This window comes from Dipodomys spectabilis, unplaced genomic scaffold (genome assembly GCF_019054845.1).
Source record: "Dipodomys spectabilis isolate Male_0828 unplaced genomic scaffold, ASM1905484v1 ptg000184l, whole genome shotgun sequence".
NCBI classification, from domain to species: Eukaryota; Metazoa; Chordata; class Mammalia; order Rodentia; family Heteromyidae; genus Dipodomys; species Dipodomys spectabilis.
Window position 1 is genome coordinate 765,095 of NW_024870861.1, and position 21,155 is coordinate 786,249.

Here is a 21,155-nt window from a genome sequence, read left to right on the forward strand (position 1 = left end):
CCTTCCCTCAGTTCTGATCTCTGTCATTCTTGACTTTACAGTGGTATGTATCACCTGTTCACTTAATGCTAGAATGAGTTAACTCTCCTGAGTCCCTCTGCCCCCTCCCCCATCTTCTCAAGAATGAATATGTAACTATCAGCCTTGCCCAGTGCTGTACCTTCCCAGAACCACAGAACATCTACATACTTACTAGTTCCTCTCAAACTTCCAGTCAGTCAGCCAGCAGCCCTCTGATCTGCTCACACACTAGAAATATGCTTAGAACTCATGGGCAGCTCCCATGGCCCACTCATGCTCCGCTTACCCATGCTGGAAGCCCGTTCCCTCTCCTACAGCCATCGTGAGAAACCTGGGCGAGTGCAGCTCCACTTTCAGTCCCTTCAGTCACCCACCTGCTGTTCCCACAAACGCCAAGTCAGCGTCAAGACAGGGCTCTAACTCTGCCCCCAGGACATGAGGGGTGGAATGGTGAGCTCCTTCTTGCAATGTCTCATTTCAGTTTCAACCTCCATTCTCAGAGGAATATGGTAATACTATTACCAAGACTTGGGTAGAGGCAATCAGCCCCTTCAACACACACATAATGAATACACATGTAAGCCACATGAGTACATATGTACCCCCACTGTACACACGCATGCAAGTGAAATTTTTCATCTCTGTACACACGTCACAGTCACAGCTGTGCCCACATATATCCACACCTACAAAGGTATCACACAGGTGCACATAGGTTTACCATATACATACCCAAAGTACATATATACACATGAACAACCATACGCATAGCATACACAAAGCACACACTCACACTTCTCATGCATGCACAGCACAATTATAAACAGAAACACAACTCACACATTCATGTACCAAATATATACCACTCATACACATGCACACACTACACTCATGACACACATGCTAGCACTAGGCACACACATATATACCATACATATCTCTGCAGATGCATATAAACCTCTCAGCCTTTTGTTTTTCAGACCAGCTACATCAACCAGTTGATCCATTTCCTTTTCAATTTTCAAAGTTCTCTTATTTCCTCTCAATTTCTCAGCGGTGTGTATCTTTAAAAAAATACGTCATTTTAGTGGCTTTTAGAGAAAGCAGAGGTCACTGAATTCAATTTACCTTTGGGCTGAAAACAAAGCATTAAGGGAAGAAATTTAGTTTTGTTTTGTTTAAGAGCAGCTCGAGCCATTCTGTGTGCTGGCACAAGTGGTCTGTGTTAAGTAGGGCAGAGCGTCAGGGAGCGCTGGCAGAGCCATAGCGGCGTGGCCCGTCAGCTGACTGGATGGAGATCTGAAAAAGGAGAGAGAGCCGGGTGCCGGGGCTCACCCTTGTAGTCCCAGCTGCTCAGGAGGCTGAGATCTCAGGACTGCAGCTCGAAACCAGTCTGGGCAGGAAAGCCCATGAGACTCTTATCTCTAATGAACCTCTAGAAAACTGTAAGTGGTGCTGTAGCTCATAGTGGCAAAACACTAGACTTGAACAAAAAAGCTCAGGGACAGTGCCCAAGCCTTGACTTCAAGCCCCATGACCTGAGGAGATAGGGAGGGGGGAGAGGGAAATATCAGGCCTGATAGAAGGCTCTAAAATTGCCAATGTGCCAGGGAATGTGGGAAGGACAGAGGCAAGTAGGGCCTGGAACAGAAGGTTACAAGGCAGGGAGCAGGACCACGTGGCCAGCCAGCAACACTGCACTGCTATCAAATGACACTCGGACAGACACAGCAATGTGAACAGTGTGTGTGCAACGGCTGCAGGCTGACAAGGTGAGGCGTGTTGCCACACTGGACCAGGGAAGGGAGGGACCTCTTCAGTCAGCAAAACTCTTACCTGTACTAATGAGGTGAGTTTCATACTGCCTAAAATGTCCAATTCTATCGTTTTTATGTTATCTGGACGTAAAAATGTAAAAAGCAAATCAGAAATTCATTATTACCAATATTTAAAGGCCTCAAGTAAAATCTCTGAACTAAGAATTCACTGTCACTAGTTCTTCCTTCGTGTAGAAGAGCAGCCCTGGGAGGGAGCGGGGGGCAGTCCTTCTTCGCCCGCCCGTAAAATCGGACACCACAGGAAGCAGAAGGGCCCAGCTGCGCATCTCTGTGGGGAGCTGGGCTCCTCTCCCTCTAAGGAAGTGGAGAACAATCAGCAATGTGGAGGTGTAAACCAAGTGCTTCCAAAGTCCTTGACTCCCCTGGGAAACACCCAGTTCAGATGAGCTGAGCACTGTTCTGGCGGGCTCCCACAGGAAATGAGCGTAGGCCCAATCAACATCTTCCAGGCCCTGTTCCAGGCATCTAAGAGGCCCTCACACACCTGCAGAGGAGGCCACAGGTGCCCTACACAGAGCTCCTGCCTTCACTCGACGGGGGCCGTGGGGGCTTCTGAGTTCTGCCTCTGCAACGCTCCAGAACACATGTGCGTGCAGCAGTCTCAAGGCTCAGATTCCAGGGTTCATCTCTGCCTCCCAGCCTGGCTGCTTTGGGCCTGCACGAGCTTGGAACCCACTCGGCTGTGCAGCATAGGCAGCTGGAGCCTGGGTAGCACCAGCCCAGCAAACGGAAATAAAGGTCAGAACTCAAGTTCCCCAACTGTCTAGAAGGATGAAGACAACACCCAAGTTCCAGGGAAAAGCGGTACAACACATAGAAGGTGTTATTTATATATCGGAGGCCTTTCCTTTGAGAATTCTGTGAAAATTAGATACAGATTTGTACAATTATAAAGTTAGTCCCAAATCAGCAGAGATTAAGATGTCTTCTAAGAAGCAATATAACAATTAATGCTTGAAATTGTAAGGAATAAAAGGACCGAGCACAGAGAAAAAGAGATGCCAGCTCACTGCTCCATGTGCGTCCACCACGGACCCCTACCCCGCACAGCCTGGGAGCTGGTCTCACACAACCCTAGGGTCCCTAACAGTCACTGCTACCACATCCTCTCCTCTAGCCACACTGGATCCTTGCCAGTGGCCACCCTGAGGCAGGTGACCACTCTGGGAGGTCAGTGGGCTGGGCCTGCGGAACTTCCTGGTATGGTTTGTTGACCTACGACCCCACAGCGGCACAAGGCTGCCAGGAAACCTGCTGGAGGCTCACCGCAGCAACTCTAACAGTGTTGCACACAAGCAGCTCCCTCTTGTCCTGCACTCTAGAGTCAAACATGGCCTCTGTGTGAACCAAGGTGACTGGAACAAGCTCCTCTGCTCCCCCAGACTCAGGAAGGCAGTGGCATGCCCAATACGCATCTCAAAGGTCACTATGGAGACCAAGCTGGTAACTGCATAGGAGTTGTTCAAATCAGGGTTGTCTGTAAGAAACAGGCACTCTGTAAACATTAGCAGCAGTGGCCAGGCACCGGTGGCTCACGCCTGTAATCCTAGCTACTCAGGAGGCTGAGATCTGAGGATCATGGTTCAAAGTCAGCCCAGGCAGGAAAGTCCGTGAGACTCTTATCTCCAATAAACCACTTAGAAAACTGGAGTGGCACTGTGGCTCAAGTGGTAGAGTGCTTGCCTTGAGCTGAAGAGCACAGGGACAGCATTCAAGCCCCATGACCGACCAAAAAAAAAAAAAATTAGCAGCTATCATGGCTACATTAGCTTTTCATCCAAGACTGCTAAAAACAAGTTTCCAGGAATAAGAGTCAAGATGGCAAAGTAGTAACCGAAATGAACAGGAGCTCCCTTTGATCAAACAGAAAAATAAAGCCTTGAGCACAGAACTCCACTTCCACAGAGCACACCAAACAAACTGTAACTGATCAGAGCTTGACACTAACCAAGAAGATTCAGATGTAAGCATTTACAAAAAGGGAAAACACAGGGGAACCAGAGCAAGTGACGCCGCGGTGTGGTTGTGCCGCAGCCGCAGGCTCCTGCCAGAGAGCTTTGTGACTTTTCCTCCTTCCCTCCTCCGTTTTCCCTCACCACCCACGGGTGGCCCAGCCTCCCCAGCACACAGCAACGACATACCTGTGATCCAGAAGCTGAGTCTTAAAATTAGAAAAAGTAGCCACAGCCGTGCACACTGGGAACGCCATCTTCAGAGACAAAGACCCCGCGAGGTTGCTACAGAACGCAGCAGCAGACTCGGAGGGACCAGTGAGTGCCCCTGCCCCTCCTGCAGCCCCACAGGCTGCCATGGTTGCTACCAGACTCAGCAGGCCTTCCAACACCAGGAGCAGTGCATGCCCAGCCGGGCGCACCCGCCCTCCCCCGCCGACAGCAGCCAGAGAGGGCGTCCCAGCGCGCCTCAGCAGCCTTCCTGCGCCCTCCAACCTGTGTGACGCTGTCTGGAAGGGTGCCCCACTGAACAGACCCCAGTAAACCACTGGCACCACGCATGCACCACCTCCACCATGGGCCCCCCCCCTCAGCCTGCCCATGCGAGGGACACCACCAGCCGCCCACAGCAGCAGGGTTGAGTACAAAGGGCCCGCCCGGGCATCTCTAGGTGGGCCACAGCCAGCTACCTACAGTGTCGAGGCTTGTGCCCAGCGGGGACACCCCCACAGGTGACACCATCTCACACAGTGCTGGGGACAGCACCCAGCTGGACCCAAAAGCCTGCCCACCATCACAAGGGAAACCCAGAAACCACAGCTCATTACCACTCAACCTAATCTTAGCTGCCTGTACAAACCCTGAACCCATATGTCTACATCACAGTGAAAGATCACAAAATTCACGATCAAGACAACATGCCACTCTCAAAAACCAACAATAAACCAGGGGAGGACTCTAGTGAGAATGAAGAAGAAGCAAAGAAGAAGCAGAAGAATCATTAAAGAAATGATGAGGAATTTGGCCAAAGAAATAAAAGGGTAGAGTCATGAACAACTAGAAGAAGAGAGAGAAGAAATGATCAAGAAAATGAACAATATCCAAGACAACATCAACAAAACGACATGAACTTTACACACCTAATGAATGAAATTGACAAGCAGATATACACCATGAAAACTTCAATAAAGGGCATGAGAATTAATGTTAACAAAGAGCTCGGAGGCAGAAAGCACAGGCAGGCAATAGAACACGTGAAGTAGAAAACAGAGTGTCAGGAGTTGAAGATAAAGCAGAGGAATTAGAACAAAATGTCAAAAGCATGGAAAAAACACTCAGAACATACCAAAAGGACATTCAAGAATGGGCAGATCAAAGCTGGGCGTTGGTGGCTCACGCCTGTGATCCAACAGAGTATTGCACCCCACAACCACACAATTCACATTCTTCTCAGCAGCCCATGGAACCTTTTCCGAAGTATATCATATTCTAGGACATTCAACAAACCTGAGCAAATACAATGGAATTAGACTAGCTCTCAACAGCAAAAGATACCACAGAAAACACCGAAATACATGAAGACTGAGTAACAGGTGGGTCACTGAATAAAGGAACAGAAAGTAACTACAATCCAGTGAAAATGAAAACATATCCAACCAAACCCCCTGGGATACAGCAAGAGCAGTTTTGAGAAAAAAAGGTCATAGCTCTAAGCATATATGTAAAGAAAACAGAAATAGCTCAAGTAAATAACCTCATGATATAACTAAAGCTTCTAGAAAAACAGGAACAAAACAAAACCAAAACTTCTAGAGGGAGAGAAATAGTAAAGATTAGTGAAAAATCAGTGCATTGGAGACTTTAAAAAGCCACCTATATATAGAATCAACAACAAAAAAAATATTTTTAAAGCTGGTGCTTTGAAAAAGTTAACAGAATTGACAGTCTTCCAGCAATGAAAAGCCTAGGTCCCAACAGATTCACAGCTGAATTCTACAAGACCTTTAAAGACAAACTAACACCAGTAGAGCTCAAACTTTTTCATGAAATAGAAACACATTTTATGAAGCCAGCATTATACTCATCTCAAAACCAGGTAGTGACCCAACAAATAAAGAAAACTATATACCAACCTCTCTGCTGAGCATAAATGCAAAGCTCTGTAATAAAATATTAACCATCAAAATTCAACAACTAATCAAAAAAATTATACACTATATTCAAGTGGGTTTTATACCAGAGATGCAAGGCTGGTTTCATACACATAAACCAATAAACACAACACACCACATTAACAGGGCCAAAGACAAGAATCACAGAAAGACTTTGACAAAATCCAACAGCCAACATTATATTAAAAGTACTCTAAAATCATTATATTAAACATTCTAAAATCAGGAACAAGGCACCACGTTCACTTTCTTCAAGCCTTTTCAATATAATATGGGCCTCCTATTGAGAGCAATTACAGCCAGAGAAAGACAAAGGATTCACATCAGGAAAGAAGTGTCCAACTATTCCCACTTGTAGAAAACATGATCCTATATCTAAAGAACCCAAGAGACCCTGTCCTCAAGCATCTAAAGCTGATCAATAACTTTGCCAAAGTAATAAGATACAAAATCAACCCACAAAATCACTAACCTTTCTATATACCAATAATGTACAGGAGAAAGGGAAATTGGGAAAACAATTCCATTTGTAATAGCTTTAAAAAAAATAGGAATAAGCCTAACCAAGGAAGCAAAAGACCTCTATAGTAAAAATTACAGAATAAAGAAATCAAAGACTGGGGCTGGGAAGGTGGCTCAGTGGTAGAGCACTTGCCTTGCATGCCTGAGACCCTGGGTTCGATTCCTCAGCACCACATAAGCAAAAAGAAAAAAGCCGGAAGTGGCGCTGTGGCTCAAGTGGTAGAGCGCTAGCCTTGAGCTGAAGAGCTGAGGGACAGCGCCAAGGCCCAGAGTTCAGGCCCCACGACCGGACCCCCCCCAAAAAAAAAAAAAAGAAAAGAAAAGAAATCAAAGACAACATCAGGAAATGGAAAGGCTTCCCATGTTCTGGATAGGTAGAATTAATATTGTGAAAATGGACATCCTGCCAAAGGTGATCTGTAAATTTAACACAATCTCCATCAAAATTCCAATAACATTTTTCACCAAAATAGAGGAAACATCCAAAACTTTATATGGAACCACAAAAGACTTCAAATAGCCAAAGCAATTTTAGGCCAAAAAGCAATTCTTGTGGCATCATAATCCCAGACTTCAAGCTCTACTACAGGGTTATTATACAAAAACAGCTTGATATGGGGCTGGGAAGGTGGCTCAGTGGTAGAGTGCTTGCCTTGCATGCATGAGGCCCTGGGTTCAATTCCTCAGCACCACATAAGCAAAAAGAAAAAAGCCGGAAGTGGCGCTGTGGCTCAAGTGGTAGAGCGCTAGCCTTGAGCTGAAGAACTGAGGGACAGCGCCCAGGCCCAGAGTTCAGGCCCCATGACCGGACCCAAAAAAAAAAAAAAAAACAGCTTGATAACTGGCATGAAAACAGGCCCAGACATCAATGGAACAGAATAAATCTAGAAATGAAGCCATATACTTACAGCTATATGATATTTGACAAGGGAGCCCAAGATATACAGTAGAAAAAATAGTCTCTTCAATAATTGGTGTAAGGAAAACTGGACATCAATATGTAGAAAATCCCTGTTTGTCACCACACACAAGTATCAATCAAAGTGGATTAAAGACTGAATCTTTGAAATGACAGGAAGATGGAGTAGGAGAAACATTAGAACTTATAAGAATAGGTAGGAACTTTTTTTAAGAGTCCCAGTGGCACAGCAGTTAGGAATGAGACTTGACAAATGGGATTACATCAAAATAAAAAGTTTCTGCACAGCAAAGGATATAGTTACAAAACTAGAAAGACAGCCAACAGAGCAGGAGAAAATCTTTACTAGCAATATATTCAGCAAAGGCCTAATATCCAAAATATACAAGCTCAAAAAACTAACACCTCCCAAAATGAATAAACCAATAAATAAATGGACAAAGGAGCTAAAAAGAGACTTCTCAGAAGTAAGAATGGCAAATAAACACATGAGGAAATTCTCAACATCCCTGGCCATAAAGGAAATGCAAATCAAAACAACTGAGTTTCTATCTCACTCCAGTTAGATTGGCCACCATCAAGAATTAAAACAACAAATGTTGGCGGGGATGTGGGGAAAAAGAATTCCTGTGGCACTGTTGGTGGGAATGTAAACTAGTACAACCACTCTGGAAGGCAGTTCGGAGGTTCCTCAAAAAACAAAACATAGAAGAACTTCCCTTTGACCCAGCCATACCACTCCTGGCATCTACCCAGATCACTACAAGTCAGCATATGGTAAATACACTTGCACATCCATGTTCATTGCTGCACTATTCACAATAGTTAAGTTATGGAAACAACCCAGGGGTCCTACAACAAATGAGTGGTCAATAATACATGATACACACACACACACACACACACACACACACACACACACACACACACACACACACACACAATGGAATTTTACTCATCCATTAGAAAGTATAAGATTTTGTCATTTGCAGGGAAATGGATGGACCTAGAACAAATCATGTTAAGTGAGGTAAGAGACAAATGGCTCATGTTTTCTCTCTTATGTAGAAACTAGATCTAAAATATAACTATGATAAATTATACAGGACTTAGGCATTCACATTCAGACTAAAGGGAGAGAGCCTTAGGAGATGAATCCAAAGATGTAACTTCTCTGAACATTTAAATTACTATTTATCAAAATGAACTTCAGAAAATGGAAACATGGGGGGTTTTTTTTGTTGTTATTGGTGTTGATAACGTTTGTTTTTCCTTTGGGGTTTTTCCTTTTGGGGGGAGGGATAGAAGGGAGACACAGAAAGGGAGGAAGGAAGGGTGAACAAATGAAACCATGTTATTCAGTATACATTATGTGGGAAATGACCCATGAAACTTTAGGAGGAGGAAACTAGGAAAAAGCAAAGAAAAGAACGACCTTGTCTGAAGAAAGAAATGTACTCATTATCTGACTTATGAAACGGTAACCCCTCTGTGCCACACCTTAATAATAATAAAAGTTTTTTAATGCACTAGAGAATCAAGGTTGTATTTTTGAAGTGTCCTGCTGAAAACTTTGAAAATAACATTTATTAGCCCTAGAAAAACAAAACTATCTTAACGTAATTTTGAAAGGAATTATCTCAAGGTAATTTTGAAAAATTGGAGTTAAGGGCACAATGCCACACCCAGGGACAAGTGTGCTTCTGGATGCCAATGCTCCCCACATCTACCACTGGCCACCCTGGCTAGGGGCATACATCACGGTCACTGGGCACACACGTCACTATCAGACCTGCAGGCCTGTTGGATCACAGGTATGAAGGCACAAGGTTTCTGGGACCAGCTAACACTGGCACTCCAGCCCCTGCTGGACCATGTGGTCAGGTTGACTTCTGAAAAGAAAGGAAACAGAGAAGAAGGAAACTGCCTCTATTTAAATCCTGGCTCTGCAGAAACTGGAAGGAAAACACACACCACTGGGCTAGCACAGGACCCTCACATGCCATGATGAGAAGCTCATCCTGAGATGGCAGCTTCACACTTGAGATCAGGCCAGCAAGATGCCAGCTTCATGTGTAAGCAGGACTTAAAAAAATCAACTGAGGGCTGGGAAGGTGGCTCAGTGGTGGAGTGTTTGCCTTGCATGCCTGAGGCCCTGGGTTCAATTCCTCAGCACCACATAAGCAAAAAGAAAAAAGCCGGAAGTGGCACTGTGGCTCAAGTGGTAGAGCGCTAGCCTTGAGCTGAAGAGCTGAGGGACAACGTCCAGGCCCAGAGTTCAGGCCCCACGACCGGACCAAAAAAAAAAAAAAAAATCAACTGAGCTGGGCACCAGTGGCTCACGCCTGTAATCCTAGTCAGGAGGCTGAGATCTGAGGATTGTGGTTCAAAGCCAGCCCAGGCAGAAAAGTCCGCAAAACTCTTATCTCCAATGAACCACTAGAAAACGGGAAGTGGTGCTGTGCCTCAAGTGGTAGAATGCTCGCCTTGAGCTGAAAAGCTGAGGGACAGCACCCAGGCCCAGAGTTCAAGCCCCATGACTGACCCCCAGCCCCCCCCCAAAAATAAATTGATGTAAGTAAGAAGACTGCCTAGTGTCGATACAATCTTTAAGACGGAACTGTGAAAAATCACTGCTTATAGGACCACATGACAATCTCTCCGTAGACTATCCTGCAAATAGTGTAAGAAAAAATAATTAAAATTTGAAATCACAGGTAGAAAATCCAAAGAGAGAAGTGATAATAATTTATCACTCTAGATATAAAATTTTTCACAAAAATAATTTATTGAAAGAAAGCTTTCATAAGTCAATTATTTGGAAGGTCAAAAGTGGGTTTCCAAAGAAAACGTTTCCAAAACAAGCGATGAAACATAAAAGTCTTGATAAAAGCTGAGGGTCAGACTCCCCCAACCTTACCCACAATCCACCTCACTGAAGCATGAGATGGAGTCGATGCTCAAATACCCTTGAGTCTGCAGGAAGTGGTAGGGAGCTACTCAGGACACTGAGATCTGAGGATCGTGGTTTAAAGCCAGCCTGAGCAGAAAAGTCGTGAGACTCTTCTCTCCAATAAACCACTCAGAAAAAGCTGGAAGTGGCACTGTGGCTCAGTGACAAGGGGCTAACCTTGAGCAAAAGAAACCCTAGGAAAGTGCCCAGGCCCTGAATTCAAGCACCAGAAAAAAAAAAAAAAGGATGGGGTGGGATTAGCATCACATTAGACACCACAGAAAAGATGAGGTGACATACAGATGGAATAATTTGTTTATCTAAAATGAAGCACAAAGATAAAACTTCCCTCTCCCCCCGAAAGTGATATATTGTAACTGGATGCCCAAAAGAAGAAGGCTAAAAGACAAAAACACACTTTAAGAAATCATGGCACAAAACTGGTAAAAATTATAAACTAATACATAAATCTAAGAATTAATAATCCTGATCCAAAAGAAAATAGGCAGAAAATTAAACCAACATTTGAGAACTGGCTACTTAAAAAGGAAATATTAAAATTAGCTACAGAAACAAAAAAGAAAGAAAGAAAAACAAAGAGAGAAACAAATAAACATACAGACAGACATACTGACGGGCATGGTGGCTTGTGCATATAATTCTGTCTGCTTGGGAGGGTGAGAACAGGAGTCTCACTAGAGGCTAGCCCACATGGGAAAGTTTTCAAGACCCTTTTTCAACCCATACCTGGGTGTAGTGGCACATACCTGTCATCCTATGCTACATAAGAGGCTGAAATTGGGAAGGCCACGATTCTAAGTCAGAAAAATCCAAAAGACCATATCAGCGGATGGAAACTGAATGCATCTGTCATCCCAGCAACTAAAATCGGCAGATCTATATTCAAGAACATGGCCAGCAAGGCATTGAGGCCCTATTTCAAAAATAATCAGTAAAAGACAAGACAGCCTTGCAAGTACAAGGCTGAGTTCAAACCCTAGTAACACCAAAAAAAATAAAGTCTATGCATTATCTGTTCTTGCCACAAAAACAAATAAAAAGATGGCTGTGAAAGGACAGATGTGCTCATTTGCTTTCTGTGGGGCACTGGTGGCTCGAGCCTATAATCCTAAACTACTCGGGAGGCTGAGCTCTCAAGATCACATGTTGAAGCCAGTCTAAGCAAAAAAGTATGTGAGACTCTTATGTCCAATTAACCACCAAAAGCCAGAAGTGGAGCTGTGGCTCAAGAGATAAAGCTCTAACTTGTGCAAAAAGCTCAAGGACAATGCCCAGGTCCAGGACTGATACCAAAAACAAACAAATAAACAAAACCTACCTTTCTCCTAACCATATGATCCTATAAAATCATATATCACATGCTAAATATCTTTAAAATACATTACATAAAATTTGCTTAAAAAATAAAGAAGCTGGGAGCTATTTAAGGAAAAAAGAGAAATGAATTGTGTAAGCTTAACAAAAAGAGCAAAGTAAACAAAAGGAAATAGAGTAGAAATCAATGAGGTTGAAAAAAAACAAAATATTAATGAAACTAAGCATTAGTTCTTTAATCAAATCAATAATAAAAAATAATCACCATTCAGCCACACTGATCAGAAACAAAAAGGAAAATGAAAGCTACCAATATCAACAGTAATAAATAGAAACTACCATAGACACAAAACAGCATGATTTTGAAAATTAGCACTTTATCAGATACTTCAGCAAAGTATACCAAAAACTGTCTGGCAAGGAAGGAGCTAGAGAGACAACTGTGTGGATCAACCAGAGCCAACTACAGAAGTAAAAGCATACAGGTCACACATGGAGACACGTCCTCCAAATCCTGAATGTCATGGCAGGAGAAACCTCAAGACAGACACAACTATTATTAGGGGCTGCCAGGAGGAGCAGATGCTCTCTGATGGGGCGGCGTGCCCCTTGAAGGGGCGTGGTCAGGCGGGCCAGAATGTCACTAGCATTCCAGAGCACACAGACGTGGCTGGATCCAGAGCACAGTCCAGGAAGGAAGGGTACAAGGCTTGCCCCAGGGGTTCTAACCACACTAGGCAGGAGGCCTCTTCCATCTATGGAGCCTCTGCTCAGCTCCAGCCACAGGCTCCCTGGATATGGACCTGCGTCCTCTGAACAGCTCTACTGGTTATATTCACTGCAAGTCCACAGGTGTAAATACTCTTCCTCTACTGATAATCCCTAAATTAGTACCCTATCCTTGTAACCTTCCCTCAGCTCCTATATCAACTACCTAGCTGACCAAGCTGGTTGGATAAGTATTATCCTAAGTCCAAGACCAAAACCTTAGCTCACTCTCCCCCCAACCTGACCCTCACTCATCATGCCATTTGATTTGCTCAGTCCCCACTGTCCTCCCCGTCCTCCTCCACTGAGTTCCACGTGCAGACATTTGCTCAGTCCCCACTGTCCTCCCCCTCCCTTCCTCCACTGAGTTCCATGCACAGTACATTTGCTCAGTCCCCACTGTCCTCCTCCCCGCCCTCCTCCACTGAGTTCCACGTGCAGACATTTGCTCAGTCCCCACTGTCCTCCCCGCCCTCCTCCACTGAGTTCCATGCACAGTACATTTGCTCAGTCCCCACTGTCCTCCCCGCCCTTCCTCCACTGAGTTCCATGCACAGTACATTTGCTCAGTCCCCACTGTCCTCCCCGTCCTCCTCCCCCGCCCTTCCTCCACTGAGTTCCATGCACAGTACATTTGCTCAGTCCCCACTGTCCTCCCCGCCCTTCCTCCACTGAGTTCCACGCACAGAGCGACTGGGACACCCCACTCTCCACATCCTCCCTTCCACAGCAGATTGGCTCCCTGCAGTCCGACAGCCTGGGCACCAAATGCCCCTTTCGTTCCCTGTGGGCAGTAAGCCCTTGGGACGGGGCCTAGACACAGATGTTCCTGCACAGAGGTTTGGCCCTCCTCAGCCACTGTCTAGTTGTCTTGTTCTGACCTTCTCATGCGCCCCCAGCTGCCCCTCTATTCTCTCCTAGCTTGGGTCACTCTTCCTCCTGGGGATACTAGCTGGTCCTGGTCACCTTGCTAGACCATCAGCTCCCCAAAGATCTCCTACCAAGCCGCCTCACTCACTCTTAGGTAGTCCTCTTCTAATCCACTGAACAGCAATTAGAGTACTTCTACATCATTTTCTTTGGCTATTATTCTTCATCCACCATTAAAGTAATCCTCAAGATGACAAGGAACTTGTCTGTGTGCTCTAGGCCACACTCCAAGGTTCTGGAAGAGGGCTTGTGAGAGGGAAGATCTCAGTACATGTTGGACAGGGGTACACACAAATAGATGAGGAACAGGCCGGCAGCTGCCCAAGTAAGGGCCAGCACACAGGTTGGAGTCCTCTCCCTGAGGGGCAGGACACTAGCAGATTGAGTGAACTTTAGGAAGAAGCTTGCAGGGAGGCTCAGGACCTGCATACCTTCACAGCTGCAGGTACACTCATCATAAAGTAAATAAATAATCATAGAATGTGCTGGAGCACTGGTAGCTCTTGCCTGTAATCCTAGCTGCTTGGAGGGCTGAGATTGAGATCTTGGTCAGGCCATCCTCACCCTGCTCACCAAACCCACTCTCAAATGATAGCTGAACACCGGGATGGCTGTGCCTGTCATCCTAGCTAAAAGGAAAAACCTAAAATGGACAGATCATGACCATGTGCCTAGGAATATACCTGGGCTTGAAGCAAGACCCTATGTCAAAAAAAAAACAAAAAACAAAAAACATTGCAGCCAGGAAGGTGGCTCAGTGGTAGAGCGCTTGCCTTGCATGCATGAGGCCCTGGGTTCGATTCCTCAGTACACATAAGCAGAAAAAGCTGGAAGCGGCGCTGTGGCTCAAGTGGTAGAGTGCTAGCCTTGAGCTGAAGAGCTGAGGGACAGCGCCCAGACCCAGAGTTTAGGCCCTAAGACCATCAAAACAAACAAACATTGCAGAAAAGAGCTTGGAGGGGTAATTCAGTGCCTGCCTTGAAAACTTGAGTCCCTGAGTTCAAACCTCAATGCCACTCATCCATATACAATCACAGAACGAAGTAAACTGTTTAGATGAGGGACAGGGCAGGACACTGAGCTTACCAATGCAATTAGACAGGAAAATACATAATCACAACAGACATGCCAGCTGTCTAGATCCAGGCACTGAACATGCACAGGCACCCAGATGTGAGAGATGCCAATGGCACCCAGCCAGGTGAGTCCCAGAATAAGACTTGCACACTGGAATGGTTTGCAAACTCACACCAGCACTGATGTGAAACCGCATACCTATGAGAGAATATTTTCATTAGAATGGTATTTAGAAATAGATAACTCAGCTGGGCACTGCTGGATCATGCCTGTCATCCTAGCTACTCAGGAGGCAGAGATCTGAGGATCACGGTTCAAAGCCAGCCGGGGCAGGAAAGTCCATGAGACTCTTATCTCCGATGAACCACCAGAAAACTGGAAGTGGCGCTGTGGCTCAAGTGGTAGAGCACTAGCCTTGAGCTGAGGAGTGCAGGGACAGCACCCAGGACCAGGGTTCAAGCCCCACAACCGACAAAAAAATAAACATAAAAATAAAAACAGATGACTGGTGCTAGGACAAAAGAAACAAGTGGCAGTAAGTTTAGGTGGGCTCCAGCGTGGCACAGACAGGCAGGCTTGATTAGGGGGGCTCCAGCGTGGCACAGACAGGCAGGCTTGATTAGGGGGGCTCCAGCATGGCACAGACAGGCAGGCTTGATTAGGGGGGCTCCAGCACAGCACAGACAGGCAGGCTTGATTAGGGGGGCTCCAGCGTGGCACAGACAGGCAGGCTTGATTAGGTGGGGCTCCAGCGTGGCACAGACAGGCAGGCTATCAAGCCCACTGTCTTTCCTGCATTATCTGTAATTTCCTACTTCCAGTTACATGGGATTTCGTGGAATACTGCAGTGTTCCATACAGAGCCTACACCAATAGAACGGTATAGAGGGACGGCTCTACCTTCCCACCACCCATCCTTTCGTCCCACCAACCTACAACAGATGGCAGCTAGTACTGCTGCACCTGAGGAAGCAGAGTGGGAGTTCTAGACCCAGAGGCCCAATCCCAGAACCAAATTTCTCAACCTTGCCTGCCCTGCACCCTACACACATCCAAGGAGAGTGCTCCGCTGTCAGTCACACTTGCAGTGATGCCACTACCACAGGACCAGTTTCCATCTGTGCTGGGAAAGGAGAATGCTCTGCTGTCAGTGACACTTGTAATGATGCCACTACCACAGGACCAGTTTCCGTCTGTGCTGGGGAAGGGGTAGGCCTGGGGCTCCTTGCAACATGCACTGGGAGCTTCCGGAACTGCCGGGCTGGGAGAGGATGAGCAAGCATTACCCCGTGGCAAGCCAGCGGAGTAGGGACAGCACTTGCAAGCTCATGTTGGGATCTGAGGTTACACTGGAGGTTCGGTGGCTGGACACTCCTGTTCATAGGTGTCTGCAGGAGTCAGACTTTGACTGTCTCTGTGAAGGAAGAGATTCCAAACCCAAGCAGGCCACAGCAAGGATCTGACTTCTGGGAAGGGTGGCCTTGACTCTGATTTTCTCCAGATCTTGGGACCAAGCATCTCATTAACTCTCTCTAAATAGTACAGTCCCACAGTTCTGACAAGAGGCGGAGGTGGGGTAACTGGGTTTAAAAGGGCTTCTGTGCTGGGGAGGACAGGCAAGGGTGATTCAACTCAATTCCTACCACAGATCCACTACTGCAATTACCAACTCTAAATAACGATCATGCTCTGTGGCGGCCTCAGCAGAAAGAGGAGAAACAAAGAAAGTAGTCAGCAGTGAGCGTCTTTACTTCTCTACCTCAAAAGATAGCATTCTGCAACACTGATGTCCTCTGACCTGAGGAGGCCGGAGGACGCACACCCAGTTAACCTGGCCCGAGCCACATCACCCCACGGGCCTCCATCCTGCCGGGCATGCAGAAGCCTAGCTGCTCAGTGCCTTACACACACACACACACACACACACACACACACACGCAAGCACGCGCGCACGCACACACGCACGCACACGCACACACACGCACGCGCGCGAGCGCGCACACACACACACACACACACACACACCAGTCTGCTTCCAGGGACAGTGCATTTTTTTGTTTCACTTTCCTATTTAATAACAAAGATTCCGTTGTTTCAAGTAGATGAAAGCACCCATACACATAGCCATGTTTTAATCTTTTTAAATTATACCAATAGAATTTATGTATGATCAACTTGCAAATAATTTATTAAATATTTTTTTGTTTCAACACCAGTACATGTATTTGTTACCATTTTCAAGCTTGCATTCCCTTTCTTTTCCTACTTTTCTGAGTGAGTTACTCTCATCAGAATCAGATACAGGGTATGTGTTGCCTCTCACCCGTGTATTGAAGGTGTCTAAAATACATCTTCTGAACCTTCCAGAGAGCCCCTCCAGCGATGGTGATCCACTAAGGACTGAGGAATGGCTCTGCAGAGTACTGCCCCTAACCTCCCAGCCAGCAGGCCTCCAGGGGGCAGACCCAGCAAAGATGGCAGGAAGTGACCTTACTGTCGTAGAAGTCATGCCTGCCCTCTGTGCAGAAAGCTTATAAAGCACAAAAAAACACAAGTGCTATATCTAACAGCATCTCCCATCCCCACACAGAAGTGCTAATAGCAACTGTGTACATTTTCTCTTATTTTCTCACTATAGTATCTACCTATCAGGTTTTTTTAAAAAACACACATCAATTACATGTTCTTTCCTAATAATTTAGAATGCTTATGCCTATAATATTTGTAGAAAATGTTCATCTAGCTTTTTTACCTTTCATTTTCTTATTTTTATTTTTAGTTGGTTGTAGGGCTTGAACTCAGGGCCTAGGCACTGTCCCTGAGCCTCTCTGTGCTCAAGGCTAGCACTGTACCACTTGAGCCACAGCAACACTTCTGGCTTTTTTGAGTAGTTTATTGGAGGTAAGAGTCTCACAGGGACTTTTCTATCAGGGCTAGCTTTGACTGCAAACCTCAGATCTCAACCTCCTGAGTAAATAGGATTACAGGCATTAGCCACTGGCACCCAGTTGTTTTTTACCTTTTAATGTTTGAGATTCAAGTAAATGTGTCTATAAAAATCAAATTATCTGTAATTTTAGATAATTTGTATTCCTTTATACTTAGAAAATTTTTCCTGAAACTCAAAGATGAGACTTTCAAATAAGTCTTTCATAGTGGTAAAAATACATATTCCTTACCTTGAAAATATGAGAGATATATTCATTGAGGATCAGCAGTGATCCCAGAATCAGAGCAGACACTGGAAGGCTTTGGCGATACTTCTTGAGACTGTTAAAATACACATGCATATGCACATCATGCACATGTACACATATGTGCAGTGCATACATGAGAACGCACACATGCACACATAAGTAAACCTACATCTTACGTTGTAGTGTCTGTTTTTACATGGACAGTAACTGATTTACTAAATCTATTATTGGGCATTTGGGCTGCTTCCAACTGTTCTTTTTTTTTTTAAAAAAAAAATGCTGTAATGAGTATCTACTGTACATAAATTTGGTGCTTATCGGATAATCATCTGGAGACAAATTCATAAACGTGAGATGTCCCGGCATTTTTGGAGCTTCTCACATGTATGAATGAAGAGCCCTTCAGAAGTCTGTTTCCTTACAGCCACCCTCTGAGATGACACAGGAATTCTCACTTTCAGGCTCTGGGATTCCTGGCCAAAACTCCATGTTACAAACTCTCTGAACTACATGCCAATGCCAACGGTCAACGAGCAATGCTTCCCTCACCCATCCTGCTGGCATGAATGATGAGCGCTCCTGCTGTGAAACGCCTGCTCAGTACCTGACTGAGGAATGACGGGTGAAGTCAAGGCACATGAGGAGTACAGAAGGAAAAGGTCATGATTTAGCCCAAGATTCTGTAAATTCTGGTGTTCTCCTACTGAAATAAATTTTAAATGAACCTAATAATGACAAAATTAAATTAGGGCAGGAGATGGAAATTACTGTGCACTCAGTACCATACAGGTTTGTCTTCATTTGTCTCACAGTCTCCATAGATACTCACCAAGGACAGATACTTCTCTTGAGCCAAAGGATCAGACTCTGATTACTCTCCACACAGGGGAAGAGGATTTAACTCTATGGAGGTAGTCCTTAACTGCTCAAGGCAGCACCTCCAGAGATCTTGAGCAAAGTTGTGAGGAAGGTATAGCCATCTTGTCACTCAAAAGAATAAGTATCTAGTTCAAGTCTAAACAGAAGGAGTCAGGCTGAACTCAAAATCCAAATCATCTCAGATTGTGCAACCAGTGGCCCATCTCACCAACCAGCTGGCTCAACTTGTACAGTCTGCTCTCCCTGGCCTGAGGTGCAAATGGAGGTTATCTGCAAACCGAAGGTCAAAGACATACTGGCTGCACACAGCTGAAGAGCCTCCTAGGAAAGTCACAGAAGTGACGGGGAACTAAAACTATGGTGCTGACGTCCTAAAAGAGTTCAATGCAGGAGGGTGCCGGCTGCTCCCCCTGTAATCCCAGCTACTCAAAAGGCTGAGATCTGACTACAGAAGTTCAAAGCCTGTCCCACCAGGAAAGTCCATGAGACTTTTGCCCCCAATTAAACACCAAGATGCTGGAAATGAAGCTGCGGCTTAAGTGGCAGGGTGTTAGCCTTAAGTCCAAATGCTCATGGACACTGCCCAGGCCCAGAGTTCCCCAAGACTGCCATTTTTAAAAAAACCCTAAATGCAGTCATATATTTTGTGATCTCTAGATCTGCCTGCTTTTACATCTAATGTAAGAGTTTACATTGTTGTTTTTTTTAAAGGTTAGTATATTATATAACGTAAATCCAAAATAAAATACAACTAGCAGTGAATATTCTTCTGGCATAAAAAGTACTGTGGGAAGAACAAAGAATGAACAAATGCACAATGGTATTCACTAGAAACTATGCTGAAAATGAACTATGAAACTTGTAGGTGAGGACAGGAAGGAAAAACTGGGAGAGAGCCAGGGAAGGGGTGACATTGTGCAAAAAGCAATGTGCTCATTACCTGAGTTATGTAACCATAATCCCCCTGTATATCACCTTTATAATAACAATAAAAATATGTTTTAAGTATTGTAGGCATTAAAGACCTCTGCCCTTCCCTTGCCACATGTTTTTATCTTTTGAAGTACTGAAGACTGAACTCGGGCCCTCAAGCATTCTAGGCAAACGCTCGCCTCTTGACCCCTCAGTTGTTTTGCTTTTAGTTTGATAGTGTTCTCAAGCTGGCTTTGCCCAGGCTGCCCTTGAATGTCAGTCTTCCTACCTCTCTTCCTATTATAGGCATGTGCCGCTACGGATGGTCTTAATATCAGTATGAAGGGGTCATCACTTAGCTATTACATGGTGCCACTTTGTCTTACCAACTTTTGAACTTGGAAGAGGATAACTCTGTCTTAAAAATCTAGCGATCTTTTAGATTTGGACTCAGGACTCAGGAACCACCCTGAGAATGTTTGTTTGTATTTTCTACTACCAGCGTACAGCTTGCCAGTCCTCTAGCAATGGGCCCGCTGACCTCCATCCACCTCCACTGCAAACATCCAGGAGCTATCACCTCCTCTCCACACCCTCAGTCACACACCAGGGCCAACAGTACTCAGGGCAAAAGTGTGCCAACACTCAGCTAGACACAGCTGGTACACTTCAGGAACACATCTGGTCCCCTGGTCAGCCTTGCTGTCTCTAACACAGGATGGTCTTCCGTCTCTTGCCAATCACTCATTCAGAAGCTGGGCTCCAGATTCAACAGTGGCTCTGACACCACTTTGCTCTCTGCACTAGTGTCACATGTTTTAATTTCTCAGCATTCTAGAATGTTCTGGCATCAGTACCATAGCCCTGCACTAAAATGGCTAGCTACTCTTAACACAACTTATGTCCCTGTGATATATAGATGTGTTAATTTTTATAAGATATTCTGTAGCAGTCACATTCCGTTTTTGAAAACTTTTAAGTATAAAACACAAGTAGCTGACAACACTGGGAATGGCAGAGTGATAGCAGCTGACAGCTCTTTCCACTATCAAAATTAACAAGTATATTAATTAAGTGGAAATAATCACGAGTTACCGGAATGCAGGGGTCACTTATTCCAGGAGAACTGGACTCGAGAAAAGCAGTGTTTGGTGGTGTTTTGACTCACCCCAGCCCCATCCGCTTCCTGTACGCCTCAGGAGCAGGAATCAGCCGCCAGCTGCAGGAGCACAGAGCTGGGTCCTCCACAGCGAAAACACCTGCACTTGAAAAAGAAGAAGGATCTCAGCTGAGCCAATGAAGCTTCTACCTCCAAAACTAGAAAATCAAGACAAAACTAACCCAAAACAAGCAGAAGGAACAAAATCGCCAACATACAGCAAAAATAAATGGGAGAACAGAAAACCAAGTCCAAAAGTTGGACTCGCTGACAACCTTTCCCTAAACTGTCAAAAAAAAAAAGACTCAGTGTTAGAATAATTTGTAAGAGAATATTATTACCAAAATTACAGACATAGAAAAGGACTATACGGAAACACAACAGACAATTTTATATCAGCAAATTAGATAAAGTAGATAAAATGAACAAATTCTTATAAACATGAATAGTGTATAGAAATTGACTCAAGGAAAAAAAAATAGAAAAATCTCACTTAACCAAAAATAAGAGATCGAGTTCATA

The 21,155-nt window shown here is 45.0% G+C and overlaps 1 protein-coding gene across 3 annotated transcripts in view; it reads right to left on the reverse strand.

The window, feature by feature from the left end:
* Positions 1-20,718, reverse strand: part of Pcbp3 (poly(rC) binding protein 3) — a 170,698-nt gene extending 149,980 nt beyond the window's left edge. For all 3 annotated transcript variants that reach the window (XM_042695321.1, XM_042695320.1, XM_042695319.1), the window contains exon 1: positions 20,643-20,718. The gene's annotated coding sequence lies outside the window, so the exon portion shown is untranslated. The remainder of the gene's footprint in view (positions 1-20,642) is intronic.
* Between the last annotated feature and the right edge of the window lie 437 nt (positions 20,719-21,155).